The sequence below is a fragment of the Erpetoichthys calabaricus genome, chromosome 3 (genome assembly GCF_900747795.2).
Source record: "Erpetoichthys calabaricus chromosome 3, fErpCal1.3, whole genome shotgun sequence".
NCBI lineage: Eukaryota > Metazoa > Chordata > Cladistia > Polypteriformes > Polypteridae > Erpetoichthys > Erpetoichthys calabaricus.
The window spans coordinates 260,118,862-260,137,929 of record NC_041396.2 but is presented as its reverse complement, the minus strand read 5'-3'; the positions used below and the strand labels follow the sequence as shown (position 1 = coordinate 260,137,929).

Below are 19,068 nucleotides of genomic sequence, written 5' to 3'. Positions count from 1 at the left end.
AAACATCTCAATGATTGCCAAGACTTTTGGGAAAATACCTTGTGGACTGATGAGACAAAAGTTGAACTTTTTGGAAGGCAAATGTCCCGTTACATCTGGCATAAAAGGAACACAGCATTTCAGAAAAAGAACATCATACCAACAGTAAAATATGGTGGTGGTAGTGTGATGGTCTGGGGTTGTTTTGCTGCTTCAGGACCTGGAAGGCTTGCTGTGATAGATGGAACCATGAATTCTACTGTCTACCAAAAAATCCTGAAGGAGAATGTCCGGCCATCTGTTCGTCAACTCAAGCTGAAGCGATCTTGGGTGCTGCAACAGGACAATGACCCAAAACACGTGCTTACGTGGGAGGCGTGATGACGCAATATATTTTGATATATATCAAAATACCCGCGCTTCGCAGCGGCGAAGTACTGCTTTAAAATTTTTATTAAGAAGAAAAGTAAACCTTTTTAAACTGAGGGAAAATGAATCAATAATTATTTGTTAAGGATCTCTTTGTATATCACGTTGTCAGTTCGCCCCTCTGATTATAATATGACCAACCTGTGTGCTGAGCTTACTCTTGAGCATGCAACGTACAGTTTGCTATGTGAAAATCAGTCTTGCCTCAAATCAGTGGCAACCTTTTGTAGGGTCTGTCCCTGAGACTTATTAATTGTCATTGCGAAGCAGAGCCTTAGTGGAAATTGGAGGCGTTTGAATTGAAATGGGAGATCAGAGGGTATAACGGGGATGCGAGGAATAAAAACTCTCTCCCCTGAGCCACCGGCAGTAAAAATAGTTGCCTCAATGACGTTCTTTTGCAGACACGTGACCTGAAGTCTCGTGCCGTCAGAAAGTTTCAGTGGCTATACGCAAATCCACAATCGGTTTCATATTGTTTTCGTACCTTATCAATTGTGTAATGTGTTTTTTGAACAGGTTTGATTCATCGAAGTGATCACTCCTGCTGCGTTCAGTCACTTCACGTGAGCCACTGCCTTGTGTGATGTTGCGATGTCCATACCTCGTGTCTTCTCATTAAACTTGTATCTCGCGAATATGGCATTGCAAACGGCAGCGGGTCAGTTCACGTGCTTACGTGGGAGGCGTGATGACGCGATATATTTTGATATATATCAAAATACCCGCGCTTCGCAGCGGCAAAGTACTGCTTTAAAAATTTTACTAAGAAGAAAAGTAAACCTTTTTAAACTGAGGAAAATGAACCGGTTGTAATATGACCAAGCTGTGTGCTGAGTTTACTCTTGAGCATGAAATCTAACGTGGTTTGTGCCCTTCAGAATGAAAACAGTTTGCATTTACCTCTTTAATAAAAGGCGAGCGTTTAAGCCTGAGAAATCACCCCGTAAATGCACACGTTTAATTGCACATGTGTTAATATGTATACTTACACAGTATTAAAAGACACTCAACAATTAACGTTATTTACCTTTGTTCCCGCGTTTGATATAAGGCAAGCTTTTAAGCCTGAGAAATCACCCAGTAAATGCACACGTTTAATTGCACATGTGTTAATATGTATGCTTACACAGTATTAAAAGACACTGAAAAATTAACGTCATTTACCTTCATTCCCGCGTTTGACTCGTGCTGTAAATCTCTTCCTTGTTTTTAGTTCACGTGATTACGTAGGAGGCGTGATGACGCGATACGTGACTCCGCCTCCTCCATTAGAGTTTATGGACAAAAAACAGGTTCCAGTTATGACCATTACGCGTAGAATTTCGAAATGAAACCTGCCTAATTTTTGTAAGTAAGCTGTAAGGAATGAGCCTGCCAAATTTCAGCCTTCTACCTACACGGGAAGTTGGAGAATTAGTGATGAGTGAGTGAGTCAGTCAGTCAGTCAGTCAGTGAGTCAGTCAGTGAGGGCTTTGCCTTTTATTAGTATAGATTGTTTGTGATGCACAATCTTTTGGAATGACAGAGATGTAGCAACTGTACAGACTCACAGACACTATTTCATTAAAGTGGATTATTTGGCTGACGCCTATATCAATGGTGACCTCTAATATTGTATCTAAGAAGCAATTGCTTACATTTCTGTAGTTTTTCCAATTGGAGGACATGCACTTGAAGTGACTTGCTCAGGGTCACATAGTGTCAGTAGTGTGATTTGAAACCACAACCTCAGGGTTTGAAGTTCAAAACTTTAACCACTACACACTGCTACACTACATTCTAGAAGTATTACGAGTCATCTAAAGCCACAAGCGTCTGAGACAAATATTTTAGTGTTATTTTGCCTGCTTTTATTCTACACAATAATGTGCTTAATGGTGTTTTTTATGAATAATTTCTTTATTCGAATTAATTAATATATAAATTGTTTTGTACATTGTATTTCAAAGTGAGTATTATCCCACAACATGAATAAATAATATTTCAATTATATTACAGCATATTTTGGAAAGTGTAGTTACTGTAGGTAATGTTCTAAAAATGAAAACATAATTGATCTCATGCACAAAGTGCCAAGCATTTTGTTCATTATCATTGCCAGATCTGGCAGGAATGTAATATATCCTCATATTTACAGCATGAATTGTACAAGCCCTTCTCCAAAGCCAGCATAGCATGCAATCTGCCTTGAAATTAACAACATTTAAATTGCAAATTAGAAACTAGATTAACACCTGGGGATGCCATATTCCTGAATAACCTGATTGGGAAGGCCAACAGTACTACAGGTGTACTACCTTGAAGTCATGAGACACAGTGACAGAAAAGAGGATGATGGCAAAATTTGAGGTCATTACTGCGGCTAATCCTTTACACGACACATTATCCTCGAACAACTTTGGCCAATGGCACCATACTGTGTAAGAGGTGCTTATGGGGCTCTGTCTTCCTTACTGCCGTCAGACTGCGTAATGCCTAGCCAGGTATAAAAGGCACATTATCACAGGTTCAGTGTTAAACTACACATAGGTTGCATAGTCTGCGCTTTGTTTTTACTGTTTTGCACCATGACGTCAGGATTTGTGGTCCAGCTGGAGTGAATGGATTTTACCTTGGAATCAATAATGTTTCTATGTGTAATGAGTCATTGTTTCTAATGATTAAAATGTGTGGTGAAGCAAAAGAGCACGAAATGTGTCTTTATGATATTGATGATGTTGAAAGACACAATATAAAATAATGATTAGTGCCAATATTTTATAGTTTTTTTATTATGATCAGTATGAAAAGCAGTAAAGTAATATAAAAAACTTGAATGGTAAATCAGTTTTTTTTTTTTTTATATATTTTTTTTCATTTTGAAAGGTATTATATATAATAATTGACTGTTATATCACCTATAATTTTTTGACAACCTTATAAAATATTTTATTATATTTTATTGGTCACTAGCCATGGTAATAGAATAAATTTAAAAAATTGCTATCTCTTTTACTATGTGTACCTACAGCAACTTCCCTCTTTATTTGTGTGTCTGTAAACATCTCTTAACCGGCAGTCCCTCCCTCGATTGTGTTCCCGTAAAGCCTTCTCAGACTCTGTCATTATTCAAGACACCTTTCTCACCTCCTTTTCAGTTTTATACTTGCTGTTTTTGAAGGTGACTTTGTCATACACCTTTACTACTACTCTTCCGTTGCGTCCATTAAGCCAAACTGACCAATCACACCAAAGCCACACTGACCAATCACATTGCTCAGGGGGACTGAACACACAGACCTTAGTTTTTTTTTTTTATAATATATAATAGATATAGTAATTCAGTGTAATATCACTCATTTTTGCAGAACTCTTCTTTTATTGGTCACGATGAAATGCACTATACAGAGTAAAGGCTGATAATATTATTCTAAATTTCTGTGTCCAGAGCCTTTTGATAGTGCCTGTCATGACAGTTGTTATATAAAGTTTGGTAGTGATCATTTTTGAATTTTTTTTTTCTCCAGAATTGTGTATGGTGTAATATAAATGGTAGAATATGAAATGACTTACAGTATTTTTAGTTAATTGACCACTGTGCAAGTGAGTGTGGATATTTGCCAGCAAAGACTAGTGTGGTATCTCTGCAGCCTCCACCCTGGAGCTCCAAACAGGTGGAGCTAACTTACTTGACAGTACTCTTATTATTTGAGTCAGATAACCCTCCCACAAGCCTAATCTTAACCATAGCATTAACAATAGTGTAGTACTTGGAGCTCCAGAGTGGAGGCTCTGGGTTTCAGAGATATATACTTGGCAAAGACTAGCGTCCCATCTAGAATTAGCTTCTGGATTTTGCCCACTGCTGACAGGACCAGTACTGGCTACTAGTCACACTGAAATTAATAAGAAGGTTATGCAATGGATATGCAATGATCAGCCACAACAGATGATATGATCAACATTGATTATCCCATTACATTGGCACCTGTCAAGGGGTGGGATATATTAGGCAGAAATTGAACAGTCAGTGATGTATTGAAAGACGGATAAATGGGCAAGTGTAAGGATATGAGTGGCTTTGACAAGGGCCACATTGTGATGGCTAGATGGCTAGACGACTGGGTCAGGGCATCTCTAAAACAGAAGGTCTTGTGGAGTGTTCCAGGTATGCACTGAGCTTAGTACCTGCAAAAAGTTGTCCAAGGAAGGACAACTGGTGAACCAGCGACAGGGTTATGGGTACCCAAGGCTCATCGATGCGTCTTGAGAGCAAAACTATCCCGTCTGGTCTAATCGCACAGAAGAGCTACTGTAACAAAAATTGCTGAAAAACTTAATGATGGCCATGAGGGAAAGGTATCGAAACACACAGTGCATCACAGCTTTCTGTGTATGGAACTGCTTAGCCACAGAACAGTCCGAGTGCCCATACTGACCCCTGTTCACCATCAGGCAGAGTGGCTCTGTAGCTAAAGGATCTGGGCTCGTAACTCAAAGGTTGCCGGTTCGATTCCTGGCAGTGACAGTAGGAATGCTACTCCGTAGTGGCCCTTGAGCAAGGCCCTTAACAGCGGTCCTGTACAAATAGCTGTTCAGGGGTGCTGTACAAATAGGTGGCCCTGTGCTGTGACCTCAAAACTCTGAGTGTTCCTGTAGAGAGTAAGTTGAAGTATGTCAGAAATTACGAATATCTAATACAAGAAATTTTATATGGCCATTAAGTTGATTTAAAAAAAACTGCCTACAAAATGCCTGCGAGTGTCAGAACTAGACAACGGAGCAATGGAAGAACATGGCCTGATCTCATAAATTGAGTATTCTTTTAGATCATGTTGCTGGCTGGGTGCATGTGCTTTACCTGGGGAAGAGATGGCGCTAAGATGCACTATGGGAAGAAGGCAAGCCGGACAGAGGCCATGTGATGCACCAGGCAATGTTCGGCTGGGAAACGTTGGGTCCTGGCATTCATATGGATGTTAACTGGTACTAATACCTTGGTGCCTTATACCACAGGACACCATTAGATGTCTTGTGGAGTCCATGCTTCAAAAGGTCAGAGCTGTTTTGGTGGCACAAGGGAGAACCTACATAATATTATGCAGATAGAATGGTCTGAGGTGGCTTAAGTGAGACACATTTTTCTTTATATTTATTGCATACTTCAGTATAAGCCCTGTAAATGATTCATATTTGCAAGTGATTTTACCAGCATATCAAGTCCCTTAATACGCCACATTGCATATAGCAGATGGTTTTAATGTTGTGGCTGACTGGTATTTGAATGTATGATGACTCTCAACATGTAGTACTGTTACTATACATATGTTTATTATTCTGCCCCGGTTAAACATTCTTGCAAGATTTTAGCTATATTTATGAAATCAACTCAGATAATAACTTATGACTCATAAGAATTTAACTTTGAATAGTTCCAAAAGAGTCACATTTTTTTTAAACTTCCTTATTTATTAAGTAAAGTACACAAGATAGAGAGGAGTACAAAGAGGACTTAAAAGGAAAATGACAAACATAAAACAAGTCGTATTACCCCATTTGGGCTCTTTTTTTTTTAATGCTGTCACTCACTTCCCGACATTGCAAACAGAAGAATGTGTTGTTGTTTTTTTTCTTTTTCCTAAGCTCAGTGTTGACTCCTCTCTTTTCTAACCATCCACCCATCCATTATCCAACTTGCTATATCCTAACACAGGGTCACGGGGGGTCTGCTGGAGCCAATCCCAGCCAACACAGGGTGCAAAAGGCAGGAACAAACCCCGGGCAGGGCGCCTGTCCCCTTATTCCTGCAAAGAGTGAGCCTGCACACAACTGTCCTTCAAGCTGAAAACTCTAGAGTTTCTGGTGGGCATCTCTCCATGACTTATTTAAGTGGTTTCCAGTTGTCTCTCTCTCTCTTTCTCTCTCTCTCTAAGACATGTCTACTTACGTTGATGAAAACAAAGTTACCAGTGTGTATTTCTCACTCTTGGAGATGTGTCCTGTATCCTGTTTTGAACTTGGTATTCATTTGCCAGCCAGGAAACATCCTATTAAATATACATAGCACACCCTGTGATGCAGTAACGGGATTAAAAAGGCTTAGAAACGTAAATGGTTTAGATAGAAACATCAGACATTGCCGTGACTTAACAAATATATTGTTAGACCACATGCGTGAAGATTGAGGGGAGTATTCTCTTCTTGTCAGTTATTATTTACTGCAGAATTAAAAATGCTAATTTCTATTATAGGTTTTATTTGCATTGAGTCCTTTTTAAGGAGTAACTCCTTTTTTAATTAAACTAAAATTCAGACTGTCATCATCTGCCAGGAAGCCAATTCAAACAAAACACTGAGGACTTTAGCTCAAGTGTGGCAAAATTAACCCTTGGCCGAATCTAGTGTTCAGTTTGGACAAATGCTATATACAATTTATAAAATAATACAGTTTATTTTTGTATAGCCCAAAATCACAGAAGAAGTGCCGCAATGGGCTTTAATAGGCCCTGCCTCTTGACAGCCCCCCAGCCTTGACTCTCTAAGAAGACAAGAAAAACTCCCCCAAAAAAAAACCCTAGTAGGGAAAAAAATGGAAGAAACCTCGGGAAAGGCAGTTCAAAGAGAGACCCCTTTCCAGGTTGGTTGGGCGTGCAGTGGGTGTCAAAGAGAAGGGGGGTCAATACAATACAGTAAAATACAATACAATACACAGTACAAAACAAAAGTAATCCTCAATACAGTATAACAGTAAAATAAATATTTTACAAGTACAGAGCAGAATTTAACAGTAGATGATATCACATAATATGATTTGGATTTGCTTAGAGTCCTGGAAACCTGAGCCATCAAGCTGTCTCCCCCAATTCCATTCCAGAACTTGGATAGCGCTGGGCCAGCCAATCCGATGAAAGGACCCCTCTACCTGACGATTCCTGTGATCCTCCATCATAGATGACTTTACCAAGTGCCACATTTGAGTACTGAGAAGAGAAACAGAATAGGTGAAGGTTAGTAGCAAATTATAACTATCATATTACTTATATTTTAGTGCTAATGACTAACAACAGAGATGCAGTCTGCACAGTTAATCAGTTGCTCTAGTCAGGGTATGCTAAACTGAAGTAGTCTTCAGCCGGGATTTGAAAGCTGAGACTGAAGGGGCATCTCTTATAGTAGCAGGCAGACCATTCCACAGTTTAGGGGCCCTGTAACTAAAACCTCAACCTCCCACTGTTATTTTATTAATCCTTGGAATCATAAGCAGACCGGGATCTTGAGATCTTAATGTACGTTCTGGTTTGTAAGTCATTATAAATTCAGACAAGTAAGCTGGACTTTGGCCATTTAAAACTCAATATGTTAAAAGGAGGATCTGCCCTAAACTTAACTGGGAGCCTGTGTAAGGATTTAAAAACTGATGTTCTGTGTTTGTATTTTCTTGTTCTTGTAATAATTCTTGTAGCAGCATTTTGGATTAACTGGAGGCTGTATAAAGAACAATATATAAGACCAGGAATATATTCACTGCTCTCTCACTTATATTCAGGTACTAATTGGCACAACCTGTACTCCAAAACACAGAGTAGTAACTGCATTCTGTGCCAATTAATTCTTCTTAGGGGAAAAACTCAAAAGGACAGCTTACAAGGCACTCTGGTAGCTCTAGTGCTCAGTATGTCTTATAAGTATGCTGTATAGCCTTGAGGAAGATGAGGCATTTGCATCCATATAAGTGCCAGAGAAAGGGATTGTCTTGGCTGAAGCATGCAGCATTTCCCAAGCACCCCAGGAGAAGGGTGACTCAGCCATTGACAAGAATTCCTGACCCTCTTCCTAAAGAGAAAGTGAAGCTTAAGAACTACATTGAAAACCTTTAAGAAGTATCTGAATGAGATATTAGGACAGTTTAGCTATTAGCTAAACATGTGAGTCTGATGGACTGAATGGTCTTCTCTCATTTGTTAAATTTCTTATGTTCTCAGGGGGACAGGGAAGCTGACCCAGTGGTAGCCACACTTCCTGGCTGATAGAAAGCACACAGCTCCAGGAGGGAATGTAGAAAAACATGTTGTACTTCTCTTATAGATAGTTTTGGCCTGTTGTCCATAGAGCAAATGTAAGGCCACTATAGCCTCAGAAGTCATTCTACAGCTTGGTCAAAAATGACTCTAGGAAGGAGTTAAAAATATGCCTTTATGTCAGAGGCCAGTGGAAAGTCGAGTCAGTAGAAGAGTGAGGCAAACACTGAACTAGCAGGAGATAGAGAGACCAGTGTTCGAGCAAGAGAGATAGAAGTTTGGAAATGAGGGTTTCTGGCTATTTCTGTGATAGACACACAGGTTTCAGGTAAAACAAAATCCCTTTTGAAGAGGAGAATGCAATATTATATTAAAGAAAATCACAACATCCCCCCCAACTTTTGTGATGCTTTATATTATGGGGATTTTTTTTGACATCTGTTATAACAATGTCCCTTTGGGAATTCCTGTGTGGAAATATTAATGACATATTTTGCAATTATCTACTCCACCTCCCACCAGACTCACTATTCCAGTGCAAACTTCATTTTTGTTTACCGAAACAGTCACTAATAAATAAATGATTTGTAGAAGCATCTGAATCAATGTTTAAACAAGTTTGCACTTACGGTATTTAAAAATGAATATGTACAAAGAAAGTTGCAAAGCGAATATAGAAAACTGTTGTCTAAATCAGTGTTTCTTAAACTATGGGTGGAGAGCCGTTGTAGGCTGTGAGATCTCTAATTGGGTTGCGTTGAGTTGTTAATTACAATTGAAGTGAATGAGAAAGTGTTGTGAATGGTTTGCAGAAAGCCTTGCGATGGGTTACTGCTTACATGACTGAAACAATCCTCAACAGACGGTTTTTGTCAGCGATTCTTCTAGGGGGGCCTCCCATTCCTGGATGATGGTCAGTAGCAATTCTCCATGGGGGGGACCACCAACCATCCCCCAACCTCTGTTACATTGTGATTACAGGCTGCAAAGAAGCGGAATAGGCAAAATTGGGGTTGCAAGAAAAAAAAAACTTCAAGAACAACTGATCTAAATTAATGGCTCTGCTCTTCTAATTGCCAGTTACACAGATATACAGTCTCACACCAGATAGCAGATCCTAGTTTGTCTATGAACCAGTTAAGTAATACTTCAATTACTGTGGACTAAATTTCATTTTTGTGTAGCTCTTGTGCATTATTCACGTTCTCCCATTGAGGGTGGGCCCTTGGCACCCTACTTACTAGTCTTCCTTGTTTTTTGCTTTGTTTTTGAAGCAAAAAAGATGAACATGATACTGGAAAGCACAGTGCTGCTTGATTTTCTTTGTGCACACATTTTAGACCAGAGTGTCTGTATTATGACTGTTTGGGAAAATCGTGAGCCTGAATAGTTTGAGAGTTTAGACAGAGATGTAGCGAGGTTACAAGAGATTGGTCAGTAGTCTGGCAAGGACCATAGCACTGAAATCAAAAGTATCTTAAGTAACATTTTAGTTTAGAAACTATGAAAAAGCTTCTTCAACTCACATACTGTTATGTAACAAGATCTTAACAAAGTCTTCTTTTGGTCTTAACAGTTACAAACCTTTCAATAAAGTGGCTGTTTTTCTCTGCAGTATGGTATAATAAAATAGACACTTCGGAATGGTCTGAGGTGGCTTATCCATATTACTAACCGAGAATGGTAAACCAGATGGCATGGACGCAGGTACGTGGCGATGGGACCATGAGACGTACTGCGCAGGCGCGTACAGCGCACGTCTCATAAACCGCAAGCGAAGTCGTATCCACCGCATATGAAGGAGTCACGGCCCAAAAACGAAAGAGCTTAACTGACGTGAATGAGAAATGAAGCAACAACGCGCCCATAGCTAACGACTACCAACATGGCCACACAAAAAAGAGGATTCTGCGCTGCAGCCCAGATTCAAACGGAAGAGGCTACGGAGGCCCCACAGGTCCACAAAGATGGTACGGAGTGAAGGCGTAGGCGTCACCGCCATATTGTGACTGGCACTACTGCGGAGTGAAGTTAGGATAGTAAACCGGATGGCATGGACGCAGGTACACGGCGATGGGACCATGAGATGTACTGCGCAGGTGCGCACAGTGCACGTCTCATAAACCGCAAGCGAAGTCGTATCCACCGCACACGAAGGAGTCACAGCCCAAAAACGAAAGAGCTCAACTGACGTGAATGAGAAATGAAGCAACAATGCGCCCATAGCTAACGACTACCGACACAGCCACACAAAAAAGAGGATACTGCGCTGCAGCCCAGATTCAAATGGAAGAGGCTACAGAGGCCCCACAGGTCCACAAAGATGGTACGGAGTGAAGGCGCAGGCGTCACCGCCATATTGTGAGTGGCACTACTGCGGAGTGAAGTTAGGAATAATGTGCTGCTTGGGATTGTACAAACCGCTGAACGCTTTACACCAAATTCAAACACAGTACAGCTCAACGATACAAACACGAGCCCACCTAGATAAGATCAATGAACGCAGGCGCCTACAACGCGCGTCTGAAACTGCGAAAGCACAGCAGGCACGGGTTCAAAACGAACAAGCTCGACTGACGGATATACAAACACGAGCCCGCCTGGATAAAATCAATGAACGCAGGCGCCTACAACGCACGTCTGAAATGCCGCGGGCAATGCGGGCACGGCTCCAAAACGAACGAGCTCGACTAATGTATTTCAGGATACCCAACGCCGGGGGTAGGCGAGCGAAGCGAGCAGGGGGCGGAGCCCCCTTGTGTGGGACATATTTCTCTTGATATTGCATACTTCATTGAATAACCACTTTAGTGATGTTTTGGAAGTGTAACAAGGAGCCATTAAGTTCTTCTTACATAGGAGTGTATGAGTAGTCGATACATGCAGTACCTAAACTAAAGTGTTATCGCATCTTTCAGTAATTGCCGAAATGAAAACTGAAAGTTGTAGTCGGTAAACTGAAAGACGTCAATACCAAATACGACACCTAAATAAGTCTTGGATTCATTTGTTACTCAGGCACTAGCATATTGCAAGTCTTTCCATTGTGAACACAAGATCTGGAGATTTTTTTTGAGAAAAATTAAGTTGATACTGTAACTTGATAAAAGTACCAGTAGCACCAGGTAACATAATAGGATAACAAAAAGAAAATTAGATCACAATCGGATAAGTAATAATTGGTCATGATGATTACTACAGTTACATTATAAATTAAAGTTGCATTAGGCAAACAGGGGAGGGTGCCCCAAGGATCAGTGCTAGGTCTTCTTTTCTTCTACTTAGCATGACCTAGTGAGGAAGTGTATATCACAGAAGACGTCCAATTAATTCTCATAACACTGCTATGCTGATGATATTCGGGTGTACTTGTCATTCCCTACAGATAACAACATGTATGTATGTATGTATGTATGTGTTTCTGGTATTGTGCAAGTGCATTGTTTATTATGCACGGTCAAGAAATACCTTAATTTTTTTCTACATTTGTTATGTAGAAGACCACATCTTGAATGGCGCAGTGATGTACTACAGTATGTGATTAGTGTCAAAGATAACAAAACTTGTATGTGGATTCAGCAAAATTGTGTTTAAAATGAGGTTACTTGTCAGAATTTCCACCTGGAGATATTTTTTCTAGTTATCCCTTATTCACTTGACTAATTAAAACAGTTTAGGAGAAACATCATTGCATCTCAGTGATAAATATTTGTGTGTTTTTTGCAGATGCCTAAAAGTAAATATAGTTTTAAACTGTATCTGCTTAGGATAGTATATATGGAGAAAGTAGCCATGCTCCCAGCAATGAACCCTGGGGGTCATCATATTTAATGTCAGAGTGTACACACCTATCTATCTATTATATAATAAAACACTAAGGTCTGCATGCCCAGTCCCTCTGAGCAATCTGATGGGTCAGTTTGGCTTTGATGACATGACAAAAGAGGAAGTGCGAGTATGGGATGCACAAAGATGGCTGAAGATGTATGAAGTGTGCAGAATGAGTCGTCTTTAAAGATAGTAAGTATAAAACCAGACATGAGGTGAGAAAGGTGCTTTGAAAATAGTGACAGAGTTTGTCTGAGAAGCAGGCTTTACAGGAACACACTTGAGAAAGGGAGCACCGATTAAGAGATGTGAAATGCATTGAAGGTATGAGTAGGGCAAGAAATAGCATATACTTTTTAATTTTTCATTTGTGTGAAGTGTGAAGTTAAGACTTAAGAACAGTATGTGACCTTTAAAATAGAATACCATAGTCAATAAAGTCAAAAGCAACATTTGAGTGTAGAATTGTGATAATATTCTTGTTGGATATTTTGTCTTAGTTACAGTTCTCTGACTTTCCTTGGCCATTTGTGTATGAGGTTTGCAGCTGATTAGGGTGTTTTCCAGCCCTGGGAATTCATTTTTTGTATTATTTGTTTGTTTCCATCACCATTTTTGAGTGCTGTTGTTGGGGGCGTGTGTGCTTTAAGATTGTGAACTGTCACTCACGATGCAAAGAGATAAAAGTTCTCCATAAGGTCATACCCGTATCTGAGTTCAGATTCTAAGTATTGGAACAAATCTTTGCTTTTCTTTTGGTTAATAGTCTGCTGGCTAAGATATTAGTTTTGATTCTTTTTGACTCTCATTCATGCCTTGTGTTTTCATTTTGGTTTCTGTAATTCTTGTTCTCCTGGTATTCGACATAATTATGTTCTTTTTTCACATCTTATCTCCTGGTTACCTTATAAAACCTTTCACACTTTCCTGTATAGTACAATAATTCTTTCAATAGTGCATATTAGAAAAGAAAAGCTTCTGACAGAAGCAAAAGACACGCTGAAACTCTCCAAATATTACAGATTTATGAAATTAATATTATTATGAAGTCAGTTATTGACATTACTGTCTGCATTACACACAAACACTCGTAACCCTAGTGTCATACCTCCATCCTTGTTGCTTTATGTTATAAACCAAACATTTTCTCATTAAGATGTGGCTCACTTATTATTCAGTTAGATTAGATAAACTTTATTAATCTCGTGGGGAAATTCAGATGCATGCAGCAGAACAAGAATAAAAAAACAAGGATACAGACTCATAGGACTAATAACACAGCCAATTAATCAATCAATTGATAAGTAAATTAAAAGAAAGTATATTTCAAAATTAATTTATACTATATCAGGAGGATGCATTTAATTGCCTGATAGTAGTGGGCAGAAAATACTTCCAGAGGTGCTTCTTAGCACACAATGATGAAATGAGCCTGTGGCTGAAAGTGCTCTATGAGAGCGCCTCCTGAAGGGGATTTTTCATGATGGCATCCAAGTTTGCCACCATCCAGTTTTCCATAACAGCTTTCTGTGTGTAGTATTTAAAGAAGCTATGTATTTAAATTTTCTGATAATTATATGGCTAGTCCTTAATCTCATCAGGCTTGCACATTACTTTCAATATTACATAACAGAGGACATTGTAATATTATTAACTGGTTTTGTACTATAGCCTGAGCAAAGACCTGACTGAAACCATAGATTGTACAGTTTTAGGAAATGCTAAAGTTGCAAGATTACTGTTTTTTCCAAGGACTTGGTAAGCAAATGTGCATTTAAAATAGGTTTATGATGATTATGTATGTTTTAAATTAGTCACTGTTTTAAATAGTAGGTGAAGGCTATTTTCATTTTTTTTTTTACTTTTTTTTTTTAATAGTAATCAGAGTGGAAGAAATTTCTTGGCATTTTAATGTTTTCATTTTAATTTAGCTGTACAACCTTACACAGTATGTAAGCAAATATATATCATTGTGAATAATAAAGTTACAGTTCCCAAAAATACCTATAACTTTTTTTTTGCGCTGTAATCACAATTATGCAGATGTCTGGTTTTAATCTGCATAATTAGTGGCAAGGCAGAGGAAGATTAAATGTAATTAAGTGGTGATCTGAAACTGTTTAATTTAGAGTGGATACTATTTTGTTTTGAATATCAAAACCAGAAATAGTAATTAGATCTTATGTATGATATTGAGAGTTTGTTAGTCCTTTTAGAATTTGACAAAACTCTTATTAGCCCACTAGTGCATCTGTTACAAATGGATGTTAATTTAGGTTTCCTGTTCTATGCACAGCTGTACAATGAAATGATTTACTTGCATGCTACATCAGCACGCCAAGGAAGTAAAAAAAATACTAAGAATATTACAATAGATATCAGACATTTACACTGATACTGTAAATGTTCACTATAACACACAGCTCATGTAAAATCATATTGAAAAAAGGAGAAAAGCTGTTTTAAATGTATAGGTGTGGAATTTTGTATTCCTGTAGATCTTTTCTCATGTTTTATGTTCACACTCTTTTATATATAATACCAGATTGTGAAACAATGGGTAAGTTAGAATAAAATAGAGTTCTTTTGAAGATGTGACTACTTTCCTGACAAAGTAGTGGTGCTGATGCACCTTCTTAATTAATGTGGTTTTGTGATTAGATCAAGCCAGATCTATAATAATTTTGAAGACACAGCCACAGATGCAGACGCAGCTTCCACAACTTTGAGTTGTTTAAACATTTGCAGAGTATAAGGGCATCAGAGCAGATTACCAAGATTTCTATAACTGATCAGTAATATGCAAGAGTGCAAAATGATTAAATCGATTGCTAAAGGTTGTCTTTTTTAATTGCAATATAATCTTTTGACAACAAAGGAAACAGCAGATTATCTTTAAGACATGTTACCATCATTAACCTAGGACTAATAAGATTTTAGCATAAAAACACAAAGAGAAAATTTGAAATGCAGTTAAGAATGCCACGGAGAGCATAAACAACTAACACATTTTATGGTGTGGAAGAATAAGGGGTAACATATTCATCTTACAGAAACAGCATAAAGGCTTAGCCTATATTCGAAACCTGTTCAGGCGCACCAGGAAACCAGATAAAGGTCAAGTGAACAACAAAATGTACACTGAAATATAACAATTGGTTTAGGAAATGCTGAGATGGTCAAGTAAATAAAGAATGTACCAGAAGAAAGGTTGATGCAATATACAAAATGTACTGAAGGATGACTAAGAAATCAGCAGATGTCCTATAAACGAGAATGGACAATTGTTATATGCACAGAAATTTCAAGGGTGGTGGCACAACTCAAAGGTATAAAGAAGAAACAGAATATAAAATAAGATACTTTTATTTTATATAAATAATTTGGATGTAAACCAATGAACCAACCAGAGTAAAATGTATGCATTGATTGACTCTGTATGTAAATTTAAAAGTTTATAAAATTAACCTCTATTCTTAGTTTCTGTGACCATTCTGATCATGCTGTAACGGATTGCTTTTGAAGAATGCTCCGTCCAAGGCATTTTGCTGAGGAGTAAATAAAAGATACAATGAACAGTTTTTCTCCTGCCTGATTACTGAATTGTCCTGTTGGAGGATGTTTCTTTCTTTAATAAGATGTTAAATTTCTACCAGTTTTTGATGCCCAACATTAAGGCGTTCTGTACCCCAGAGGGAACTCTCAGCAGAATCTTAAAACATGCAAAGCCAACGATGTGAAATTGGAACGGAGTTGTTCCCATCTGTGCAGGACTCCCCTCCGGAGGATGCTATCATCGGACCTTTAAACAGTAGGAGGAGAATATTAATTTGTTCTTTTGGGGATAAGGCGCTGGATTATATACCAAGCCACTGGAATAGGGAGTGTTTTCTGTCTAGAGTTAGGGTAGTTTTTAGTGTAGTTAAGAACATTTTGCCCACTAGAGAGGGCATAAGTCCTACTAAGAAAAGGAATTGGTCATTAAAATAGGGTTAGGATTAACCCTTAGAGACTCCTGGTCTTCAGTTCGAGTGGAGACTTCTTGTCTTCGGTTGAATTAACTTTTGGAGAATTGATTGTCTTTGTGTTCAAGTGGCTCTTGGAGTCAGTTCAAGTAGTTTTAAGTGAAGGATGCTTCACACGCATAGTGTGATGGTGGATGCCACATTATATGCTATGTTACCCTAAAATTATTCTTCCAGAAGGAATAAAGTAGATTCTTTGTAGTGTGAAGAAAAGATGTTCAAGCCAAATTCTTCTTGTATAAAATACAAATACCACAACTTGATACTCTCTGCTTAGAATAGCATGATACACCTATGAGGATTTTTGAGATTTAACCTGGTATAATGTCACTGCAAAGCAGGAACGCTTCCAGACAAGTTGGTTATCCAGTGGAATTTTATAAAACATTTTCAACTTAATTTACACCATTATAGTTAATGTTTACCGAAGCTAGAGAAAGTAATATTCTATCAAAATAATTATGCCAAGCATCAATCACTGTCTTTACAAATAAAAATAAAGATTTGCTTGATTGAGCATCTTATAAACCACTTTCACTTCTGAATAATGATGTTAACATCCTTACAAAGGTTTTAGCTAAAAGAACAGAGAAAATGCTCTCTGTAATATTGCAAGATCACATCAGATTTGTTAAAGACAGATATTTAGTATCCAATTCTCACCGCTTGTTTAATGTGATATGTTTTCTACAGAATATGAATTTGCAGAGCTCTGGATTCAAAACTGATCTGAAGAAGAGTGGTTTTTTTCAAATAAATTCTTTCTTACACACTTGACCAAGCTAGGTAATGTTTTGCTGATTGTATCAGAGCAGTTGAAACACTCACAAATTATTATACAAAAGAAAACAATAAATACATCACTTGACATTGGCACTGTGCTGGCTACTTTGAAAATCAATTCTGTAACTAAAGTGTTTAAAAAGTCTGGCCTTGATGCAAACAATAGGAACAATGATCAACCCATCTCTCACTTAACTTTTACTGTCGGAGGTTCTTGACCGTGTTGTGGCCTTCCAACACACTATTTAATTAACTTATAATAAACTGATGGAACCCTCTCAGTCTAGTATCAGAGCACAGCACAGCTGTGAAACTGCTTTGATTCAGCTAACTATTGATTTGCTTATGGCTGCAGACTCTGGACAAACCAACATAATAATTCTATTAGACTTTAGAACAGCATTTGACATGGTCAAACATGATATTCCACTGTCAATAATGGAGAACATCTTGGGTGTCTCTGGCACTAACTTCCAGTGGTTTAAGTCCCATCTGATGGGTAGGCAAGGGTTTGCTAGTCCTGGCAACAGCCTGTCCAGCTTGGCACAAGTCACACAAGAAGTCGTCCCTCCAGGTTCTGTCCTCATTCCTCTGTGTATACAATACATGCTTCTCTTGACCATATTATTCTAAGCTTTGGACTGGATTGTCATTTTTATTTAACGATACTCCAATGCATTTCAATGTTAAAAGTGAAAGTTCCTCTGATATTTCTCAGCTCACAACATGTCTAAGTGAAATTAAAACCTGGATAGAATATACATGTAACTCTTTAAAATTAAAGTACAGCAAAACTGAAGTTGTACTAATTGGCACTAAAGCTCAGTTTAAGAAAAATTAGCTCCTTTTTAGTCTTCCTTTGTGATGATCTCATCAGATCTTCTTCTACTTCAAGGAGTCATGGTGTCATTTTTGATTCCTTTCTTTCTTATTCTACCCACATGAACTACAGTAAAAAAACATTCTTACTTCCACCTCTACATCACATCCCACGTTCACTCATTCCTCTCCTTTTTAAAGCTGAAAAACTTGTTAATTCTTTTATTACATTCCACGTGGACTGCTGTACTTCCCTACTGGCAGGTGCCCCTTCTTTTTTTTAATTTTATTAATTTTATTGTAATCATTCATACAAATCGATCAATTTTTACAAAAAATAGGGGTGGGGGTCAACTTGTTTTTCAATCCTGAGAGAGAGCATGGCCAATGGGGTAAAACTTAAGGCTTGTAAACATACCTAAATTGATGAGTTTAATAGGTCAGTAGCGATGAATGGAGAAGAAAAAGAAATGCGGAGATAATTGCTTTCTCTGTGCTTATTCTAAAATTTTATTGATTATATCCTGCCAGGTTTTAAAACAATTCTGTACAGATCCTCTAACTGAATATTTGATTTTTTCCAATTTCAAATAGTATAAAACATCGGTTACCCACTGACTTAAAAGAGGAGAGTTAGGATTCTTCCAGTTTTTCAAAAGAAGTCTGGCAGGTGCCCTTTATAATCTGTTATCACAGCTCCAGTTGGTTCAAAACTCTGCTGCCAGAGTCCTCACACAAACCTACAATAGAGAGCAAATAAAAATCATCCTACTCTGCGTTCATTGACTCCACATGTCTTATAGAATTGAGCATAAATTTCTAATAATAGCCCATAAAGCTTTACATAGACAACATCACCTCCTCCATCACTATGCTCCTCTCTGCCCCCCTAAGGTCTGCTGATTCTGGCATTCCTGTCGTAACCCAACAAAGCTGTTATTGAATCACTAAATGATTAACCTGTGCTCTATGAATTACTTCCATAAATTTAATGAGATCAAGTGACTCAATTCATTCTTTTAAAAAGCAAATTAAAACTCATTTATTCAGGAAGGCATTTAACTTACTCTGACATTTTGACCATTTTTTTAGTTTATCCTCTTTGTCCAAGATGTTATATGAATAAAATCTATTATTATTATTATTATTATTACAAAAAGTTCTCTTTACACACAATTATATGAAGGAAAACATTAAACACATTA

The 19,068-nt window shown here is 38.1% G+C and overlaps 1 protein-coding gene across 6 annotated transcripts in view; it reads left to right on the top strand.

Moving 5' to 3' along the window:
• gal3st4 (galactose-3-O-sulfotransferase 4) overlaps positions 1-19,068 on the top strand; it is a 142,417-nt gene that overhangs the window by 96,394 nt on the left and 26,955 nt on the right. Inside the window, exon 1 of one of the 6 annotated variants that reach the window (XM_051924082.1) lies at positions 15,746-16,047. The exons of the other annotated variants lie outside the window; for them this stretch is intronic. The gene's annotated coding sequence lies outside the window, so the exon portion shown is untranslated. Of the gene's footprint in view, positions 1-15,745; positions 16,048-19,068 lie in introns of those variants that run through there. 6 annotated transcript variants of the gene reach the window in all.